At 40.8% G+C, this 17,323-nt stretch overlaps 1 protein-coding gene across 1 annotated transcript in view; it reads left to right on the top strand.

The window, feature by feature from the left end:
- Positions 1-739: 739 nt before the first annotated feature.
- Positions 740-17,323, top strand: part of gal3st3 (galactose-3-O-sulfotransferase 3) — a 41,772-nt gene continuing 25,188 nt past the window's right edge. Inside the window, exon 1 of the mRNA XM_030753437.1 lies at positions 740-1,021. The gene's annotated coding sequence lies outside the window, so the exon portion shown is untranslated. The remainder of the gene's footprint in view (positions 1,022-17,323) is intronic.

Here is a 17,323-nt window from a genome sequence, read left to right on the forward strand (position 1 = left end):
GGTGTTAGGCAACAATATGTTAACTGATTTTTTGTTTGTTTTTTGAATATCACCAGAAACAGAATTTAATGCAGCAAGGGAAAGGTTTTAGGTGTTGAAATAATGAAAAAATAAATCTGGTAAATGCTTGCATCACGGCAATTAGTAACCTCGATCACACCAAAGTCTCTTTTGTTATGAAAATGATGTGAATAAAACATGAGGGAGGCCCCGTTCCTGCGGTTGCCTAAGGCCCGCGAATCACTAAACGCATCCCTGTTTGCTGTGGATTTACATACCAGCTCGCTGTCAAGCCCCAGTTCAGATTTAAATGAGCTTGTGTGGCATGACAAATGCGTTCATACCGAGGCACAAAACAGCTGCAAGAAGCAACTCTGCAACAAAGAACGTGTGTTTATTTAGGCACTCGGAGCCAGCGCGGCAGCAACACGGGAGGCACCCCGGACTACAATATTCGGGGAAACGTTACATAAGTATTACAATAATTTTATCGCCACAGTTGAATGAGTTTCCGTTAGGAGTGTCCATGCGCGTTAATGCGCTCGTGGCCTGCGTGAGGGCCATATGTGCTCGCTGTGAGTGTGCGAGCCGCCGTGGTGTGTTCCCTGCGCCTCACAAGCCCAGAACGCACGCGCAGCGGCCACGAGAGAGAGAGAGAGAGAGAGAGAGAGAGAGAGAGAGAGGGGCAACCGCCTCCCGTTATGTAGCACGAGGAGTCGCTCGCGAGGACCATCCTCTTGACAGACAGCAGATCTGCAGCCTCACTGACTGCTACACCTGAACACTCACCAAACAGTGCCGACAGCACACAAACGGAGAGCCAAGTGAAGGCGAGGAGGAGGAACGGCAGGGTCTCAAAAAATTAAAATAAAAAATAAAAACGCGGAAAAAGAAGAATAAAAAGGCGGGGGAGGAGGAGAGGGGAGAAGCGGCAGCCGGCTGGCCGGGACACGCAGCCCGTCTGAGGGGAGAAATCTCCGCCACGACCGTCACATCACATCACAGCTCGGAGATGACAAAGGTCGGTAACGGTGTAATAACAGCATCCCTGTCCTACATGGCGGCTCTAATCGCCCTAGTAGTGTAGTAGTAGACATGTCTGATGTGGTCTTTGAAAGAGAAAGGGGCTGGTGTGACACAAGCGGACATTTGTAAACGATTTATGTTTGTTTCTTTTGTGCCAGTGCTCCGCTTTTCTCGCTCTGTGCTCCTCTGTGGGGACAGTTACGCACCGATAGCCGCGCCGTTTCACTAAAACGGGATTTATGGACGCCTGCTGACACTTTTTCCGCAGGAAAAAAAAAAAAAGGAGAAAAATTAAAGGTATTCAGAACCGACATATGTGCCATTTGGAAATGCGCCGCGGAGGGATTTCACTCCGGCACGACCCTCAAATCTAATCGGATCTGGCCCACGTACATTTTGCTTTGCGAGACCTCTGGAGTAGATCTCTGTTTTATTGTTTATGCCCTCTAACAAGCGCCTGGTGTGTTACGCGTGTCCGTGTTGCGGGGAGGGAACAGGGCATTTATCTTCTCCTTGAGCGCCCGAAGCTTGTCGGGATGATTGATTTCTCTTGCTCAATCAGATGAGGATAGTGTGTACACCTATGCCGGCAAATTAATTAAACTTCACGCAGAGATTAACCGCGCGGGATTATCAGCCTGAACTCTTTTGTGCACCCGGAGCAGAAGAGGGCAACAGTTAATGACAGACTATTTATATCTTTATTGAATCGAGCACGATAGGATAGTGATCCCAACTGTTGCTTGAGCGTGTTCAATATTTTCCATAACGCAGATTTGTGTTCTCTTCCATTAGTTGATTAGTTTGTTGTTGGCTGAAGTTTTTCAGTCTGCCGCATCACTTGCTATTTTGACGTTTAAGTAGCCCTTTTTTGATATAAAATCTGCTTTGGGTATTTTGTGAATTTCATTCATCTGATAGCTGACATGCAGAAATCTGTTTTTTTATTGGGGGGGGGGGGGGGGGGGGGGTGAAGAATCAGGATTTTAAAGAAGCATGAGGAGCATCAGAGGAGGTGTCCCTATTTCAGCTCAGTCACACAATGAAATAGCTGCCACAACTGATGAATAATTCAAGTCATTTAGTAAGCTTCAAATGGAAAACATTTGGCTGGCTCCAGTCTTGTCAAAATGAGAACCCCACCCCCACCACCACCGTTTTCTCTTTTTTTTGGGGGGGGGGGGGGGGGGGGGGGCTTGTCTTTAGTACATCTTTGACTTTTGGACAGACAAAGCAAGCCACTTAAAGACATCAAGTGGCTTCAGGAAACTAAAAGGCCATTTTTCCCCCATTAAGCAAATCATCCATGACCGTGGGAATCCTTTGTAAATGCCTTACAAAACCGAAATCATTCCCAGATATTCTTATTTTCTTTTCTTTTAAAGGGATTTGACTGCCAACTTAAAATACCGAAAAAACTGTAATCTCATCAGCCCTGTCCCCCTTGTCTATCTGTCTCCTCTCTGTCCGTCTGTCTCTCTCCTCCTCTGTGGCTTCAGGAAGTAGGTTAGCAGAAAGGAGGCGAGGTGACTTAATAAACCCCTCTCGCGGCAGGTCATTTACAAGCACAGACCTAAAAAGGTTCCCTGCTCCTTTTTTTTTCTCTGGCGTGTCCACAAGAAAGGCACAAGACCGAGTGATGAATGTCCGCTCTGTTGGGAGAATAGCGATGCTGGGAATAACAATGGAGGTGAGGTGGGGGTGGTGCGTGTGTGTGTGTGGGATAGAACAGTGACACACAATTAAACGTTCACACAAACGCACAAAAAAGAAGAAAAAAAAAATTCAATATGATAAAGTGCGCTGACTAAGATTATCTGCATGGCTGTGTTAAACCTCATCACAAAAGTCTTTTTAGATGGAGGGCACCCTTTAAAAGGCTCTGAGAAAGGAGTTTATTTATACAGTAGCAGACTATGATATACTGCTCTGTGGCTGGATGCAGCACACTGTCCCCTCAAATGGTTGTTTTCAGGCCCTGAGCCAAAAGGCAGGAGTCTTTGTTTACAGGTTCCCGGGAAGCGGAAAGAGTCAGACATGTTGGTATGTAACATAAATTCCTCCATTTGTCTAAGATAGGAAGTTATTAAAAGAGGAGAGGAAAAGGCCCTTGAGAAGTAGGTTATGGAGTTCTTGTATATGACATAATGCGGTAATCTTTCATAAAATTAGTGCTGAATGACAGAAACACTTGTATTTAACCTGTCACGCCAACAAAGATGAAATTCTGGTGATGATGAGAGGTGATAAGGAGCCAGATGGTGATCTGGGGAAAATAAGGACAGGGTTTTGTGAAAAACGCAACAGTAGCAGCAAAGCTTTGATGGAAAGGGACAGTTAAGTAGCGCAGAGCTCAGCTGCACAGGATAACTTGCACATAGAGAAAAAAAAAAGAGCAGAGAAAATCATAGAGGAGCACAGATGGTGAGTGTTGTCTTTTTTTCCTCCTTCTCTCTACAGTTGGTATTGACAGGAAGGGCTTTACGTGCACGCAAGTTTCAGGGTGCGTGAGGATGTGGTGTCCAAGTCCGCCAGGGACCGGCAGGTCTTCTTTTATTGTGCATAAGTGGAGGTCATGACTGGGGTTTAAGACTGACTGTGAGCCTGTGTGATTAGAGTGCATGTGATTAAAAATTTACTTGTGGGCATCTCGGCTCACCGCGGAGAACTGAGGGAATGTGTGTGCATGTGCTGATTTTAGCCTAAGCGAGATTAATGCTCCATGTTAACAAACCTCTTGATTTGACCCTGGCCAGCCGGCAGCAGTGTGCGCACACACCACACACACACACACACACACAACACACACACACACACACACACACACACACACACACACACTCTCACGCACACACCATCCACTTGATCCCCTGTTAGGTTGATGATGGTGGCCTTGAGCAACCCTCCTTGCAGCAGCATACAAGTGTGTGCGCACGCATGCACACACACACGCGCACACACACACACACACACACACACACACACACACACACACACACACACACACACACATTGAAGACTGTCCAACTTTCAGCCACTTTGATGCATTTTAGTGCAAAGATGCATTTTCTCCTCATTGCGTCTTGGGAGCAAATAGATTTTGATGTGCAGGCGTGCACCTTATGTCAGATTAGAGACTATATTGGATACAAAAAAGGAAAGTGTAAAGTTGAAAATGCCCTCTAACACCCCACCCCACCCCACCCCCACGGTGCTGCATATCATTGATATCCCTGGGTCTGATTGATTCCTCAGAGAGCCCATCAGCCTCCCAGATAAAGAAGAAGAAGAAGAAGAAGAAGAAGAGGAGGCATCAGTAATTTCTTGTATAATTGTTAGAGAGCTAAGACTTCATAATGAAAATTGAATGCTAGGGTGCTCTTTATTCCTTGTCAAGAAATGAGAAAGGCTTTTATCCTAGTTCCCTGCTATGTGCGGTTCTGACTGTGGCTGCTGGTGCCAGATTAAGACAGATGGGCGAGGGTTTTGTCAGGGTTTGGGCCCGGCTCCAGGGAGCTGCCCTTGGTATGAACGTTTTCATCTACTTGTAGATGTCCAATAGCCAGATACCAGCAGACCCTGGATTAAAGCGGTCTGGGCAGAAAGATTATGGGAGCCTGTATCTGGATGGCCCTGCTGTTCCACACAACACGAAATGCATTATTCATATTAATACTGGGAGCTTCTCAGTCTGGCTGCTGTTGTTATTGTTGGGTAGACTTCTATATTGCAGAGTCGTCTCTTTTCCACCAAAACGCAAAGTCAAAGAGTTTTTTCATTGAGAGACTCTCTGCTCGTCAGAGTTTTGGAAAGTGTTTAAGTGAACCAAAGCCTAAGGTTGTTTTTACTCGTAACTCTGAATAGCACCATGACTAAACTGATTATGTGTAATAAAAGCAGTAAAGATTTAGTTGTTGGGTTAGTCTAGTCAGAGAAGATACAATGCAGGAGAACCTTGAAGGTTTATCAAGAAATATGCAGATTTTTATAGATTTACTCAAATATATAAAATTTCAAAATACAGTGAAATAACTGTTTTTTGTGACTCGCATAATGACGATAAGTGATGATAAGGCTTTCTTTATGATGAAAACGGCCTCTCCTAGAGTTTGACTCATATTAAATTATGCTTAATGCAGTTATCATAACAATAATTCTTTGTCAGAATATAAATTCGATCAATATTATTATAATGACAACAATTATTTATATTCTTGACTAGGAATAATTTGGGGTGGATTCCAGTTTAACTACTCCGTGACAAAACCCCTCATCTATCAGCTGCTGATGCCCCTTTAGGGGTGGCTGTAGCTCAGGAAGTAGAGCAGGGCACCTACCAATCGGAAAGTTGGCGGGTTGATTCCCGGCTGCTCCAGGCCGCATGCCACAGTATCCTTGGGCAAGATACTGAACCCCAAGTTGCTCTCCGACGCAAGCATTGGAGCACGAATGTGTGTGAATGTTAGACAATAAAAGCACTTAGCTTAGATACACATGGAAGTGCTTGTATGAATGAGTGTGAATGGGTAAATGTAAACGTATTGTATAAGCCCTTTGAGTGCTCAGACAGAGAAGAAAAGCGCTATATAAGAACTAGTCCATTTACTCTTTAAGCTAATTCCTGTGATCACATGGTAGTACTCCAATCAGCCACAACATTAAAACTTCTAATGTTGCATAACGCTGTGTAAGTCCCCCTCACACCTCTATAATCTCTGACTTAAGTCAGTGTATTTGTTTCCTTTGTGTCTGTGGTATTCTTGTATTGTCTGTACATAATATTCGTGGCCAGTGGCAACTGAGAGCCATTTCTTGTATGTTATGATTTGCAGAAAACTGAAGGCTGTACTACAAAGCAAGAATTAAGGGTTTGTGAGCTAAGCTGAGCTTAAAGTCAGTCAGTGCCATGAAAATGGCTCTCTTTTTACCTGGCTGTATTACCAAGGTAACTTGAACAGAAAGCCTGGTCAGGAGGTTATGGGTTCATTTGACTCTAGAATACTTTAGTACACAGAGGAGTTCAAGGTGATCAGCTCCTGTGGCTGCAAAACAAGCCTAAATCATCTGCCCACCACCGCCGTGCTTAACAGTTAATATGAGGTATTTTTATGCTGATATGCTGTGCTTGTTATTCTCTGAACGTAGCGCTGTGCATTATAGGCCAAACATCTCCACTTTGGTCTCATCTATCTAAAGGACATTGTTCCAGAAGGTGTGTGGTTTGTTTGCAGCTTTGGAAACTTAAGCTGTGCTGCCATGTTCTGTTTTAGAGAGAGGAGGCTTTCTTCTGGTAACCCTTCTAAACAATAAGGTCTGTAGAGTGGGAAATGTGGTTTGGGTTTTTTTTTGCCATTTCTCTGAGCATTGCACAGTCTGACCTTAGCCTCCTGAGACCTGAGCTCTTGTTTGTGATGCATTTTTAATTTCTCCCACATATTTGTGATTAGATGGACCTGATATGCGTATAAAATAAGCTTCCTCTTTGAACAGGAAGTTGTATTTTGTTAAATGGTTGTTACATAGTTTTGTGAAAACAAAAATGTCCTCAGATGTGGACATTTTATAGCATAACACAACAAAAAAACACAACACAACAAAAACAGACTTAACAAAGTATAAAACACTAATGAGCAGAATAAAGTATAAGGTGCAGCAAAGCCAAACTGTAATGTCCCCATATGTGGACGCAGGGGCTCAGGAGGTTAGGGTGAAATTGAACATTACTCCAGACCAGCAAACTCCCCACATTTCTGCTTTTATAGAGGTGCTCACACTTGCTGCTATTTAACCTCTTAATTCCTCATAATAATTTTATGAAAACTCTTTTTTCAAATGACTCTATTTATGGTCTCAACATTCATTGCAGTGAACGTACCACAGGATCACGCAAGCACATGGAAGATTCATTTTCATAAGATTATGTAGTTATAAGTTAATCCTTAATCTTGGGAACAACAATTTCACCACTGTGTCCATTTAGTTACTGCTCTGGAGCTTTCAATTCTTTTTTTTTTATATTACATGACCTTAACTAGCAAAAGCCAACGTGGATGTACAGTCTTAGTAAAATCCACTCAGTAAAAATGGATGTTTGCACGTATATAACCAAAATAAAACAAGTGATCAAACAAACAGCTACTAAATGGACCGTGGTGTACTTTTTTCCCCCCCAACAAACCACAACACTGACATAGCTGTAACTAGTTTTGCCCACCAAGTTATGATTAAACTTCTTATTCTGATCAAGATTATCAGATTAGAGTTTTTGCCATAATCGGATTATTTCTTCCAGTGGGATGAAAGTGAACTGTTGGCACAAACTTCTCTTTTTTTTTTCCTTTTTAAATTGATTTCTGTGGAACTGGACCCCACCTAAGGCACTGAAATGAAATAAGGACAGATTCAGTTGGCACGTTTGTTGTACCCTGGCATCTATTACAGTTCCAATCAAAACAGTCGGGCGGTGTATTTACATCTCATTGTTGCCCTCTGAGTAGTGTTGTTCCCATGACCCTGGATGAACACCTGGGGGTTAGAGAGACAGGGCTTACAGCACACATAAAGTCACATAAAACAAGCACAACAATGATAATGGTCAGTAAGAACACACTGTTGTTGCCATTCGATACGTTGTCTGAATCGCTGGCACAACTTCAGGCGGAAAACAGCTACTTCAAACTGAATATCACTTTTCCACACCGTGTTCAGTGCAGGGCTTCATCAGAAAGAACAAAAAAGTGTTGCAGCATGTAAGGGACTTGTATTGCCTTGCCTCAGTTTGAAAAAAAAGTGAGTCTCCTTTTAATATACTAAACCTCTTATTCATTAGATTCCAAGGAGCAAGATGAAGCGCATGGATCAATAGCGGACACCTCCAAGGCTGAACAGTGCTGACAAATGCGCTGCTATTTATGTTGAACACTGCAATAGTTCAATGATGATCATTTTAGGCTTAAGTCAAAGCAAATAATTATTTTACCAGCAGATTTATTTTACCCTTTAAGCATGTGGCGCTGTTTATTTTACCTAAGAGCTTGAATTATTGAAATTGGAGTATTTGTTGTAATTTTTATTCTCTGTGATGAGGGGGTGCAGAAAAAAACACAACACAGGTTGTGCTTTGATTTTTTTTTTTTTTGCCAGTTTCCTTGTGATTATTCTCCTTTCATTTTTACCACCCGCCTTGCACCTCTTTCATCCTAAAACAATATGTTTGGTCTAATAAAGAGGAGGAAGTGAGGGTGCTGAGCTGCCCGGGCAGGTGAGTAAAAACCTCTGTGAAGTGCTAAAGATGTTTCTTCCGGAGCCTGCCAGTGTCAGCTTAGAGACCCGTTTTACTCCCCTTTACTCCTTTCACCTGCGTCTGAATGTTTGCGATTGTAATTATGAGGTCTGCTTCCCTGTGCACGTGCATATGTGCTTTATTTATTCACAGCAGCATCTGTGCACTTATGTGTGTACTGGGTGGAGTTTTGGTGCACAGGGCTGCCCACCCCTGGGGGATTCTAGTCTGGCCCCTTAATTAATCCGTTTTCTGGCCGGAGGGCCTCTGTTATCAGGCCATTACAGAGAAGCTGGCTGAGTCTTAACAGCACGATCTCCAAGAGCAGAACACAGGTACACACACACACACACACACACACACACAGACACATACACAAAATTGTGCTTTTAGCCATGTGAGGACTCGCAGTTCACATGATAAAACGTTTTCCTTAACTCCTAATGAATACCGATTAAAAAAAGCAACTTCAATGGATCAACAACATGTTATCAGTTAACAGCCCTTTCATATGATCAAGCTTGCAAATATAGCTTAACTCATTTAAAAGAGAAAATCCTAAAATAATGCTAAAACTCTGGCTGTAAAAGATGCCTGGGTTTGCATCAGCTACTGTACACACCCCAGGTTGCACTACACTGCATGATGACACTCTGACTCTCGATCGTCCTCTTCTTTGACTTCAAAAGTCAACCTGTAGTCAAAAGTTAAGCTTTTGTCCTCAGTTTCCAGAAATGTCCTAACTTAACGTGTTCACAAACAGAATTGCAAGAGAACAGACACACAAATACAGATGCAAGAGTAAGCATGGCACAAGAGCACTGTAAATACAGGTGTGTAAGCAAAAGGATATGCACATGTGCACGCTTGCATACACAAAACTGTGCACATAAAAACAGATACCAGCATGCTCATAATCTCAAAAAAAATAAAAAATAAAAAATTCATACAAACACATTTTGTCAAAAACATTCTGTGGAAATTTTTGTGCCCTTGGCATTTACAAAAGTATTACACTTAAAAATGCATTACAAAAAAAAATGCTACACTTCAATGAAAATAAATTGTTTTCGTGTTAAAGTAAACAATGTACAATTTCAACAATTTTTAGAAAAAAAGTGTTTTTTTTGTTCTTGATATTTCCTGGATTAGTTCCTTGTTTATACTCTCAGTTTAGTCTTTATGTTTCTTTACTTCTGGTACATTTTGGAGGTAATATTATTGTGGTTATAGCTGTAGTTTATTTTCAGTTTCTAGTGTTTCACCTTCTACCCTCGTGTCGTGTCTTGTCATTATTCATCTTTGTGTTAGGTGTTTGTATGTCATGTTACTTCCTGTGTCCACTTCCCTTGATTACCTCAGTGTATTTAAGCCCTGTCGTTCCCTTTAGTAGTTGCCAGTGTCTGTTTTATCTTCCCTCTGTTTGCACGGCTGTTTAAGAGTTTGAATTTTTCTCCCTTTGTTTATAGACTTTTCCACTCAAACTAATTAAAGGTTAGTTTTTGAATTACCGGTTCTTCTGGGAGTCCTGCACCTGTGTCCTCTTGTGAAAAACTTTATTTCATGGCAGTCATTGGCATTACCTTCCTAACGGGTGATACGAGGGCCATTTCTCAGCGACTCTGTAACGCCAGCAACTCTCATGCATAAGCAAACTTTATAAATAGCTGTTCATTGAGTTGTTTTACATCAAATATTAATGGTTTATGCAAATTCTAACATTTATCACTATGAATCCTCCTGTTCTCAGATATTGCGTCACCCTCTTAAAATAATAGACCAAGTCATTTTTTTAATGAAAGTTTTATTTTTGCCTAAATCATATTTTCAGTGTTTGGTTCAGTTTTTTTGTCTTTTCTGAAAAACCTGAAAAAAATGGCTTGGGCCATTATTTTAAGAGGGTGAAGATGTTTGAAAATCAAAGTTGCTGTATGCGTGACAATGTTCGTTCAAAGTTTCAGCCGTTAACGAGCAAACAGGGTACATACAAACATAAGCTATGATCGTTATTGTAAGATTTAACTGTTCTTCAGATATTTTCATTGTTATTGCAAATAAATGTTTATGCAAATGAAAAAAATCATATAATTATACTTTTAACAAACCTGATTAAAACTGATAAAAGATAATCTCCTGATTGCAGTCTTTAAGTAATATCCAAAAAGATGGAAAAAAAAAATTTAGCTGTCATTTTTGTGAGTACATAAATCCAGAAGTGATGTAATAATGTGGTCTAAGTTTAAATGTTAGAAAAAGAAATACCTTTAAAAAAAATTAATTCTCATCATCCCAGAAGTGGACATTTCTGTAGAATGACTCAACACACTGCTTTTTATTTTACTTCTCCTGTAACACACATCACTTCAGCCACCTGACTGCAGCAGTGTTTGCTTGAGATGCTTGAGTGATGTGTGAAATCTGATTACAGTCTTGCACAGCTTCTCTCAGTGGCGGGAGGGCGATCACTGTTACTGCCGCCTCGCCTGTCCCATCTGGCTGCCCCCCCTCCTGATATTCCTCTTCCCCTCTGTGGGACTCTGTCTGCATCACTACTCTGTATAATGGTACTGTCTGGCCCAGTGGGTAGATCACATGTTTTTTCCTACAACAGCTGATGCAATCTGCTCAGGTGCTGTAGAAATAAAACTTCAAAGAAAAGGTGCAACTTTTTTGTGTTCATGTGGACATTGTTTTTGCACCACAGCAACAATTTGAGGGAAAATAACCTAATTTAAGAGCCACTGTCTCTAATATTATGGGATTCTTTTAAGACTAAGATTTATGCACTTATATAAAGCAGTGACACAGAGAACTCTACCACTAACAGCAGCGTCCTCAATACACAGCAATGAGGACGTAAATAATCTTGTGCTTTAAATATGAAAGCATTTTTTTTAAGAATTGCCACTTGGCTTTGATCTGATTCAGCAGTCTTAGTAAATTTTGGAAAGAAGTTAGGCTTTGCTAGATAATTATGGCCGTAGTCATACAGACCTAGAGACTGGTTAGCAACCATCTGGCAACCAACCGCTTGCCAGAGATAAATTATGTATTCCCCAAACGACTGCAAGTGGTTGCTAGAGGCTGCTTGCTGGACCTCAAATGTCCTTGCGATTGCTTTGGTTGCAAGCAGATTGCTGTGATCACCCAAAGTTTTTGTGGAAAATGCCTACTTGCCATTTTACTCTCCAAACTACAGTTAAGCTTAAGAACAGAGGATGTTTGTCTTCAAAGTAAAAGCTGTTCAAGAGGTACAACTTTTACTTTGAAGGTGACCATCTTCCTTTTCTGGTTTGCGGGGCACTTTTCACAGTCTCACTACCAGTTTCACCACTAGTTTGCAAGTATTTAAAGCCAATTCAGCGTCTGCCATGCAAATATGATGGCGGCAACCTGCTAGTGACCAAAGCAATCACAAGGTGGTTTTCAGTACAATACTGTATATGGTGACCCATATCATGCTAGCAACTGCCAGCAGCCTCCAGAAGCCACTCATCAGTGGTCTCAGAATACATACTTTTCCCTCTTGACTGTTGGTTGCCAGGAGGTCACTGACTGGTTTCTAGGCCTGTGTGACTGGGGCTTTAGCAACTGATTACACAAATACTGCCAGCAACCTCCAACAACCATTGGTCCACATTTTTCCCTTGCAACAGGTTGTTGCCGGATGGTTGCTAACCAGTCTCTAGGCCTTTATGAGTGAGACCCAAGATAAAGGAATATATTTTCTTATCAAGCAAATGTGTTAACTTGCTTGATAAGAAAATGCATATCACCTGGTTAAAGTTGTAGATAGGTATGAAATTGCAACTTTAACTTGGGAGAAGAGAGAGACCAATTTAAAACAAAATCTGAAAGAGCATTTGGACACAGAAATGAGCAATCCATCAGACTTAGCAAGCAGATTACGTTTGGGTCTGATAGAATAAGAAAAATACCATTCAGACATTTTTTTGCAATATAACTCATATGAATACAGTAACTGGGGTGTTTTTGGAAACTTTCAAATTTTTGCCCATACATATTTCAGAATTCATCCTGCTACCTGTATCAGCAGTCATCAATAAACACTAGTGGCCCAGTTCCACTGGCAGCCATACGTGCCCATATAAGTTAATCTTGGTTTCTTTAGTCCAAAGAAGTCATTGTTTTTTTTGTTTTTTTGTTTTTAACTGTACAGGCTCCTTTTTAGATGTTTTCTGTATTTACATCAATGAAGGTGTCTCTTGAGTGTAGACTTGATTGTAGACTCCTCAAGAGTGTTCTTGACTTGGTTAGATGTGAAGTTGGTTTTCTTTACCATGAAATTAATCCTGTCATCATGCATTTTAATTGTCTGCTGTGGTCTTTTAGGGTTTTGAATGTTGCTGAGCTGGTTAGTGCATTCATTCTTTCTTAGGGCCTCACTCTACTACTATTTGACCTATTACATTGTTTCCATGTTCTTATATTTTACTGAAAGAGATGGGCAGACAGACCAACCATTCATGCCAGGAGAAGGCTCTTCTGCTTTTCTGTGAAACTGGGAGGAAAAATTCAAACCACAAGGACTTTGTTCGACTTAGAAGCCTCGGACTTTTATCCTCCTCCATCTGCTCTGCAACTTGCCTTTATCTTTTCAGTGACTCTCTGCTTGCATATTTTCTCTCAGCTCAACACTTTTTCTCCATTTGTATCTCATCTGTGTGATCATCTGCATGGTGAATATCTCTGCTTATTCTCCTGCTTTGTTCCTGCCATCATTGTCTCTGCTTTATGTCCTGCCTGTAGTGATGCACTAATAAAAAAACATACCTCCGGCACTGTAAAGCAGTATCACAAAGGACAGTTGCATTTTTATAGCAGTATTACCTAAGAAACCCGGGTCAGTTGTTCTTCTTTCACTTGCCAAAACCCCCCCGGCCCTTCCGTGAGTTTTTTTCTGTGCTGCCTCCCTTTTTTCCCCCCCCTCCTCAGTCCATTCCCGCTCCTCTCCACACCAAAGTTTTGCCACAGGCAGCATGCCATCTGCTTTTGACATTTTCAGAATGAGGAGAACTTGTGAGAACAGCCTGTTTATTGTGGTTAATTATTCAAACTACGTCTCTCAGTTATCTGGAGGTACTGCCCGGCGCAAAACTGGACTGACACACTGTGGAGAATCCAGAATTTTGAATCCATCATTCCGATTCTGTTCTTCCCCAGTCTGGAAGTGACCGTTGGAGATGACAGCAGAATAAGACACTCCTATTGTGTGTCCAGCAATTAATCTTTGACCCCCCTGTGACACTGAGCGGAGAAACAGTAGTGTGAATGACTTAACAATGGGCCAACAATTTGCCTGTGAAAATTACAGCAGAGCACCTCTGTGGCATGCTGCCCATAGTGGGCAGATGTGTGGTGACCCACCAGTAAATGATTTTAAATGGGGTATTGGACTGATTTTACATATCAGTTTGTTTGATCAAGAACTATGAAATTTGCCTCAGTGTCATAAAAAGGCTGTGTGGATGGTGGATTAATTTGTGCACCCAGATGCACGGCATTAATAAATGTTTAGCGAAGATAATTTTAAGAACTCCGAAGTCCAGGGCTAAACCAGGGAATCCAAAAATCACTTAAGCACAGGGAATCCAGAATCAGAAAACACTCTGAACACCAACAGAGGGAGTACTCAGCTGAAAGGTCACACGCTACGCAGACAACACGACAAATTACAAAAGGCGATTGAGACAAAATATACACGGGATACCGAGGGGCAGGGTAACAGGTTGGGAACTAACACAGGTGAAGATGGTAAACATGATGAGACAGCGGAAGTTAAACTCGATACCAGACGATAAAGAGCCTGTAAATATCAGGAAAAATAAACAAGACCTGCAAACTGTGATCCTAAGAATAGAAAACTAAATTCTAAGTTTCAAAACAAAAGGACAAACCTCAAACATCAATAATTTCTCAAAATCAAAAGAAGCATAATCTCCCAAAAACTCAAAACCCAGGGACCATGACGAGGTTTAACTCTAACCTGCTCCTCATCTCCACTTCAGGCTATTGGCTCCAGGGTTGTTAAGTTGACTTGTGGGTAATGCAGGTTTCAGACTTCGATGGAAGAATGTGTCATATGAATCAGTCAGTCACTTTTAGTCATTCGGGAAAAGGAATTTAATAGGTTTATACTTTCTAAGCAATCTGATACCGCCTAGGGATGGTCTGATGGTCTCCATAGTCCAATCATCCTGTCATCTCTCTGGGAGATCACCAATAACTGACACCACCAGCTGAACAGCTAAAAGGATATTAAGCCATAACATGTGCCTGATTTACTTGCTCTTTCTGCATCTCACCTTTCTCCTCTGCTCTCCAGTGGGAACTCACTGCACACCTGTTGCAAGAGTCTGTTATATGTGGAGATGCCAACAAGTGTATCAAGTAACATTAAAATTTAATATCAAACTAATAATAGTGATAACGTAATGCATGAATGGAAACAAACTAAAAATACCAACTCAGCTAATTTTACAGAAGAATTTCCTTCCTGCTCACATCTAGCTGTACTATAGTAACCTTGTGGGACACACTTCCATGTAGCTTATTCCAGAATATTAGCCGTTGTCATCTGCAGTGAACCAGGTGGAAACAGTTCATTTGAAAATTGGGGTGTTAGGTAAATCTGTAGGCTGTTGAGACTACACTACAGTATGTACACTACTGCCTATTTGCATTTCTATAACTATCACAGAGGCTCTGGGTATTTAATTATTAAGCATCGCTGCTAGTGGGCGAGCAGAAGCCCTTGGTGCCTGTAACAGCTGCTAGTCCTCTTTAGACCTCATTTACATTATTCTGTCCACATCAGTTATCAGTACTGTGCTCCTATTAAAATATAGCAGTAATTTTAAACAAATTTCAGAAAATTGATCAAAAATAAAATGTGATTCAATGTATTTTCATCAGCAAAATGTACAACCCCAATTCCAAATAACTTTGGACGCTGTGTAAAATGCAAATAAAAGCAATGGTTTACAAATATCACAAACCCATATTTCAGATCAGATCAGATCAGATCAGAATACTTTATTGATCCCAAAGGGAAATTACTATTGTTACAGCTGCAACCGTTTCATTTAAACGAGTAAACCTAAAACACAATAACATACACTAAAGGCATAAAAGTATAAAGACTAAAGAGATATTTTGACTATGTACACATCTAAATCCATACACATATGAAAATTGTGAGTGCAAAAATTTTTAAATAGGTGTCATTATATATATATATATGCACAGTCCTTTTTTGTACAATGTATAAGTGTATGTACAATGTACAATGTATATAGTGTATGTACAATGTATATGGAAATTTAAACAATTTTATGTACAATTGAATACTGATAAGTGAATGACACTGATGAACCACAATGTCACCTATTAAGGGAGGAGTTATAGAGTCTGATGGCCACAGGTAGAAATGACCTCCTGTGGCGCTCTGTGGTACATTTTGGTGGGATGAGTCTTGCACTGAATGTGCTCCTGTGTCCCATCACTGTGTTGTAGAGTGGGTGGGAGCCATTGTTCATAATGGTTTATTCACAATAGAACATAGAAAACAGATCAAATGTTTGAACTTAGTCATTTAATATTTCATTCATTTTGGATTTGATGGCAGCTACACATCTAAAAAACTGAGACACGGGAACAAAAGACTGGAGAGATAAATGGTGTTAAAGAGAAACAGCTGGAGGAACATTTTGCAACTAATTAGGTTCATTGGCAACAGGTCAGTAACATGACTGGATATAAAAAGAGCATCTTAGAAGGGCAGAGTTTCTCAGAAGTAAAGATGGGCAGAGGTTCACCAAAAAACTGCATCTCTGATGGTATGAAGGTGCATTATAGACCTGGCAGCTTGCACGTTTGAAAAGGGAAGGCCTTGCATATTTCAGCAAGACAATGCTAAACCACAGCTATTACAGCAGCATGGCTTCATAGTAGAAGAGTCCGGGTGCTGAACTGACCTGCCTGCAGTCCAGACTTTTCACCAACTGAAAACATTTAGAGCATCATGAAATGAAATATACAACAAAGAAGCCCCAGGACTGTATCTATCAGACAAGAATGGGACAATAATCCTTTCCCAGAAGTCCAGCAGCTGCTCTCCTCAGTTCACAGACATTTACAGACTGTAGTTAAAAGAAGAGGGGATGCTATACAGTGGTAAACATGACCCTGTCCCAGTGGTTCTGAGATGTGTTGCTGCCATTAAATTCAAAATGAGCTGATAATTTTATTAAAATAGTTAATTTTCTCAATTTAATATATTTTCTGTTTTCTATTGTGAGAAAACTACGAGTTTATGAGATTTACAGATCATTGCATTCTGTTGTTATTTACATTTTACACAGCAGCCCAACTTCTTCTGAATTGGGGATGTATATGACTGTGTTACATATGTAATGAAGCATCGTAATTCCATCAATGATTGCATTAGTATTCATAGTAAGTGACATTTTTCATTTTCTTTGACTAATGAAATTTAAAATAACTTTTTCTAACCTCTGCTGTAGTTTCTGCATACTGCTAATTAGTCATTGCAAGCATCCTAAACATTATATTTGCTAAACATCAGCACTTTAGCTTAAAAACACTTTGAAAGTGCAGCATGGCTGTTGACTCTCATGCTAGTATGTACTCCAAGAGTATAATTTAAAACAAACAGGTGAGGAACAGCTTCACATACTAGCGAGCTTCCATATGATCCACAGCTTTGGTTTTAACAAGCTTTGTATGTTCATAAACTAGCAACAAAATGTAGTAGTTGTTGCCAAATTCTTCTCATTCTTTCTTTGTTTTGGATTACTGTTCAGTGCCAGTCCTTTGTGATAAGCTTCCGTTTGCCAGGTTTAATCAGAACTGGACATCCTTTCTGCCTGTTCCGCTCACTAATTACTCCACAAGTTATCCTGCAACGCTGACTGCAATATTATGGTTTATTTGCTTTTTAATTTCTCAATTATCACCGCAGACACAACCAGA

This window comes from Archocentrus centrarchus, chromosome 18 (assembly GCF_007364275.1).
Source record: "Archocentrus centrarchus isolate MPI-CPG fArcCen1 chromosome 18, fArcCen1, whole genome shotgun sequence".
Classification (NCBI taxonomy): Eukaryota; Metazoa; Chordata; class Actinopteri; order Cichliformes; family Cichlidae; genus Archocentrus; species Archocentrus centrarchus.